Source organism: Ranitomeya variabilis, chromosome 2 (assembly GCF_051348905.1).
Source record: "Ranitomeya variabilis isolate aRanVar5 chromosome 2, aRanVar5.hap1, whole genome shotgun sequence".
Taxonomy (NCBI): Eukaryota; Metazoa; Chordata; class Amphibia; order Anura; family Dendrobatidae; genus Ranitomeya; species Ranitomeya variabilis.
Window position 1 is genome coordinate 519,247,231 of NC_135233.1, and position 6,000 is coordinate 519,253,230.

Here is a 6,000-nt window from a genome sequence, read left to right on the forward strand (position 1 = left end):
CCATCACTGATTGTGGAAACTTCACACTGTCACAGCCACTCCTTCTGCGGCCGTGCCTGCTGCCGGGACCACCGCCGCTCCCCCCGCTCATACTTACCCGCTGCGGCGCGCTCCTCCTGCAGGCGCGCGTCCTCTCCTTCATTCTTCTCCGCTCCCTGGTTCTCGTCGGGTGCGCTTGTGCACCGCCCACTCCAGCACTTCCTCTTTCTGATTTACAGACACTCTGTATCTCCTCTCTGTGATCCTGGAGGACCATGACCCGGAAGTCCTTCAGAACTCCATGTATTTAAGGCGATTCCTTCCTCTGCTCCTTGCCTGTCTGTCATTTGTGACTCAGGTCCACCTTTGTCTTTGCACTGCCTGTTCTGAGTCTCCGCTCTGTCCAGCCAGTTCAGCTTCTCTGCCTTTCCCAGGCTTCCTTGTCTCCTCGTCCAGTCCAGCCTTCCCAGTGTCCGCTCCATACTCTGCTAGTCTGGTGTCTCAGTCCTATCCTGCTTCCTTTGTGTCTTCCCCTTCCCAGTGCTCCTTTGGTCTCGCCTGTCTCCGGGTTCCAGCTTCTGTGGCAATAGTCTCCCTTGGGTCTGCCCCTAATGCTCCCTGTATAGGGGGTGGTCTACCTGCTCAGCTCATCCTTGGGAGGTTCATTGTCGTGGATCTGCGGGTCCACTCCAGGTGTTCCAAAAGATCTCACACACTAGACCTCAAGCAGCTTGGATTGTGGTCTCTTCACTCTTCATCCAGACTCTGGGACCTTGATTTTGTAAGATGCACCTGTATGTCAGTGATCCATTCAGCCAGCCATATACCGTATATACTCGAGTATAAGCCGAGATTTTCAGCCCACTTTTTGGGCTGAAAGTAACCCTCTCGGCTTATACTCGAGTCATACGCAGGGGTCGGCAGGGGAGGGGGAGCGGAGCTGTGTAATAATACTCACCTGCTCCTGACGCGGTCCCTGCACGTCTTTTCCCCGGCGCCGGCAGCTTGTTCCTGTTGTGAGCGGTCACATGGTACCACTCATTACAGTAATGAATATGGACCCCACTCCAGTCCCATAGGGGTGGAGCCACATATTCATTACTGTAATGAGCGGTACCATGTGACCGCTCACTACAAGAAGAAGCTGAAGGCGCCGGGGAACAGACGTCCAGGGACTGCGCCTGGAGCAGGTGAGTATAACGCAGTGCGCTATATTCACCTGCTCCCCGTTCAACCATTGGAGCCGCTGTATCTTTCTGTGTCCTCTGCAGTGACACTCAGGTCAGAGGGCGCGATGACGCAATTAGTGTGCGCGCTGCCCTTTGCCTGAACGTCAGTGCACAGGACCGAGAAGATGCAGCTGCGGTCGGCGGTGGAACGGGGAGCAGGTGAATATAGCAAGTGCCGGGGGCCTGAGAGGTGAATATATGATTTTTTATTTTTTTAATCGCAGCAACAGCATATGGGGCAAATATCTGTATGGAGCATCTTATGGGGCCATGTGCAGCGTTATATGCGGCAATTATCTGTATGGAGCATCTTATGGGGCCATCATGAACTGTATGGAGCATTATATGGGGCTCCTGATTCAACATGGATATTGAAAACACTTAAACTACTGATGTCTCAATTAATTTTACTTTTATTGGTATCTATTTTTATTTTTGACATTTACCGGTAGCTGCTGCATTTTCTACCCTAGGCTTATACTCGAGTCATTAACCCCTTTCTGACATTAGACATACTACCCCGTCGAGGTGGGGTGGGCCCGTATGACCACTGATGGGATAGTACGTCATATGCGATCGGACGCGCTCACGGGGGGAGCGTGGCCGATCGCGGCCGGGTGTCAGCTGACTATCGCAGCTGACATCCGGCATTATGTGCCAGGAGCGGTCACGGACCGCCACCGGCACATTAACCCCCGGCACACTGCGATCAAACATGATCGCAGTGTTCCGGCAGTATAGGGAAGCATCGCGCAGGGAGGGGGCTCCCTGCGTGCTTCCCTCAGACCCCCAGAGCAACGCGATGTGATCGCGTTGCTCCGAGGGTCTCTTACCTCCTCCTCGCTGCAGCAGGCCCGGATCCAAAATGGCCGCGGCATCTGGGTCCTGCAGGGAGGTGGCTTCACAGCGCCTGCTCAGAGCAGGCGCCGGGAAGCCTGGATCTGTGCACGTCAGATCGCCGATCTGACACAGTGCACAGCAAAGAAATGTTATAGTGTAAAAAAAAATATTCACATGTGTAAAAAAAAATTAAAAAAATTCCCCCAAAAAATTCCAAAAAATATATATATATTGTCCCTATAAATACATTTCTTTATCTAAATAAAAAATAAACAATAAAAGTACACATATTTAATATTGCCGCGTCCGTAACGACCCAACCTATAAAACTGTCCCACTAGTTAACCCCTTCAGTGAACACCGCAAAAAAAAAAAACAGGCAAAAAACAACGCTTTATTATCATACTGCCAAACAAAAAGTGGAATAACACGCGATCAAAAAGACAGATATAAAAACCATGGTAACGCTGAAAACGTCATCTTGTCCCGCAAAAAACGAGCCACAATACAGCATCATCAAAGAAAAAATAAAAAAGTTATATAAAGCGATGCAAAAATAATTACTTTTTTCTATAAAATTGTTTTTATCGTATAAAAGCGCAAAAACATAAAAAAATGATATAAATGAGGTATCGCTGTAATCATACTGATGCGAAGAATAAAACTGCTTTATCCATTTTAGCAAACGCAGAACGGTATAAACGCCTCCCCCAAAAGAAATTCATGAATAGCTGGTTTTTGGTCATTCTGCCTCACAAAAATCAGAATAAAAAGCGATCAAAAAATGTCACGTGCCCAACAATGTTACCAATAAAAACGTCAACTCGTCCCGCAAAAAACAAGACCTCACATGACTCTGTGGACCAAAATATGGAAAAATTATAGCTCTCAAAAAGTTGTTGTCCAATTTGTCCTAAGTACGCTGATACCCCATATGTGGGGGGAACCACCGTTTGAGCTCATGGCAGAGCTCGGAAGGGATTTTGAGGGGTCTATATGATAGAAAATAACCAAGTGTGACACCATTCTAAAAACTGCACCCCTGAAGGTGCTCAAAACCACATTCAAGAAGTTTATTAACCCTTCAGGTGTTTCACAGGAATTTTTGGAATGTTTAAATAAAAATGAACATTTAACTTTTTTTCACAAAAAATTTACTTCAGCTCCAATTTGTTTTATTTTACCAAGGGTAACAGGACAAATTGTACAACAACTTTTGGGGTCCATTTTCTCCTGAGTACGCCGATACCCCATATGTGGGGGTAAACCACTGTTCCACAAGATGCGGAATTGGTGCCGATCCGCAGCGGATTTTTCCGCGCAGAAACGCTGCAGTTCCGCACAGTGATTTACAGTACAATATAAATCAATTTTTTAAAAAAAGGCTGTGCTAATGGTGTGGAAAAATCCGCATGAAAACCGCTGCGGAACAAAAGAAGTAGCATGCTACTTCTTTTGTGTGGAACTGCAGCGTTTCTGACCCCTTCCTTAATAGAAATCCACAGGGGTAAAAAACGCAGAAAATCTGCACAAAATCCACATCAATTCCGCATCAAAACCGCAAAAAATCTGCGTAAAATCCGTGGCAACTGCGGTTTCTGCCAGGAGATGCTGATTTTGTGCAGAAAATTCTGCACCCCAATCCGCAACGTGTGCACATAGCCTAACATTAGTGAACGACAAGGTGCCGCACGTAATCATGTGAACAGTTTTGAAAGAAGAGGAGGCACGTGACGACCCTGGTCACCCCCTTACAAAGGTATGGACAGAGTCTGTGTCCATTATATTGTTTGCAGTGCCATAGGTATAATTTGGGTGTGTTTTGATAATAGACTACCCATATAAATGCAATGTATCAGCCCGGAAGTGGAATCACATTAGGTTAGGTTCCCAGCAAAGAGGACCGCCTTGTCGTTAGCTGCTGGAAACAGAGAATTGGCCATGTGTGCACTACGTATCTTCATTTTTTCCTATTTTCTAGAGCAGTAATGCAATTCAAATGTCATATATTTCATGTTTGCATACTATAGTGTTATGGAATGCAAATTTTAAGGCAGACTCTCCATTTACTGACCCTACAGTAGTCCATCCCTAGACCCCATTAGTGGTGGGCTATTTCTTATTTCTTACTGATATAGGGCATTTAACCCTTATGAACACCTCACTCCATAAGGGAACCCACTACTTGTGCTTTTGAAGCTCCAATTGCATGATGACAATGATATCAGTCAGCTGTAATGTGTTATATTTTATCAGCCCTAATATTTAACCAAATGTGAGTCTTAATGGAAATGAAAAGATGATAGTAAAGGGTTACTGATAGTTAAACCTAAAAAAAAAATAGTGTTTTGACTACAGTAATCCGGAGTGAAATGTCACAGGACATGTTAGAATTATAATACTGAGGGAGTAATATTAGGTGTTCTGAGTCTGTACTGATCCTAATCTATGTTAAACCCCATTGAAAACAACAAACAGATTACTCTTTTTCAGATTAAAAAAATGCAAATAGAAGTGACAATTCTAACCTTGGTTGTCTCAAGGCTGAGATCGCTTAGAATCAAGGATGAAGTCTGTTTATACCTTGACATAAACCTGAATTAGATATTCTGAGGGTGGATGATAAATGAATGCATTGTGTCCACCTGCTGATTTCGAGAATGAAGGGCTCAGAGTCTCCTGTGTAAATGAACTGTTGCACTATTTTCACATTATGTTTGACCCTACGTTTGAGACTCCGCCAGGGGCTCTGCCCAATTCTGTTGGATCTACCTATGGAGCCCTTCACTATAATGAGGCAGATAGAGTCACTTTGTACACTGCTTAGCCTCCTTTCTGGCGGAATCCATCTTTTTAAGGTGGCCACAATTTTTCTCAACTTTTGATACGTTTCCAGAGTACACAGCATAACTCAGACTGTAAAGGAGAACTCTGCTTCTGATCCTCATTCATCCATTCACCTATCGCAATAGACGGACAATGAGCCTAGCAAACCACACAGCAAGTTCTCGCACCACACCACTCTTCTTGCTGCCACCAGTCACCAGTTTTAGAGGCCAGTGAGACTCCTGCCCTGAGTAAGTCACTAGTACACCCACACACAGATTTCCCAAGGGCTATACAGGAACACTGTTTGTACACTGGTATACACAGGGTAACATAACCAGGCTATATTTTCCCTCTTTAGGATTGTGGGAACGTTTAGCTCAGCAAGGAACAAACATACAGTATTACATTTGAGATTTCATAGAATAATAGAATTATAGAGTTGGAAGGGACCTCATGGTCATCATGTCCAACACCCTGCTCAATGCAGGATTCATTAAACCATCTCAGCCAGATGTCTGAACAGCCTCTGTTTGAAGACTTCCATTGAAGAACTCACCAGTAGTGATGAGCGAGTATGCTCGTTACTTGAGATTTCCGAGCATGCTCGGGTGATCTCCAAGTATTTTGGACATGCTCGGAGATTTAGTTTGTGTCGCCGAAGCTGCATGATTTGCAGCTGCTAGACAGTCTGAATACATGTAGGGATTGCCTGTTTGTTAGGGAATCCTCACATATGTTCAGTCTGTCTAGCAGCCGCAAATCATGCAGCTTCGGCGACACAAACTAAATCTCAGAGCACGCCCAAAATACTCTGAGATCACCCGAGCATGCTCGGAAATCTTGAGCAACGAGCACACTCGCTCATCACTACTCACCACTAGTGTTGAGCGATACCTTCCGATATCGGGAAATATCGTATCGGATCGGACCGATACCCAAAAAATATCGGATATCGCCGATTCCAATACCGGAAACCAATGCAAGTCAAAGGGACACAAATATCGGAATGAAAATAAACCCTTTCTTTTCTTCTTTCCTTGTAGGTTAATTCTACATGAAGGAAAACAACTAAGAATAATGTAGAATGTATTGGGGGAGGTGGAGGAGACATTAAAGGCATAGA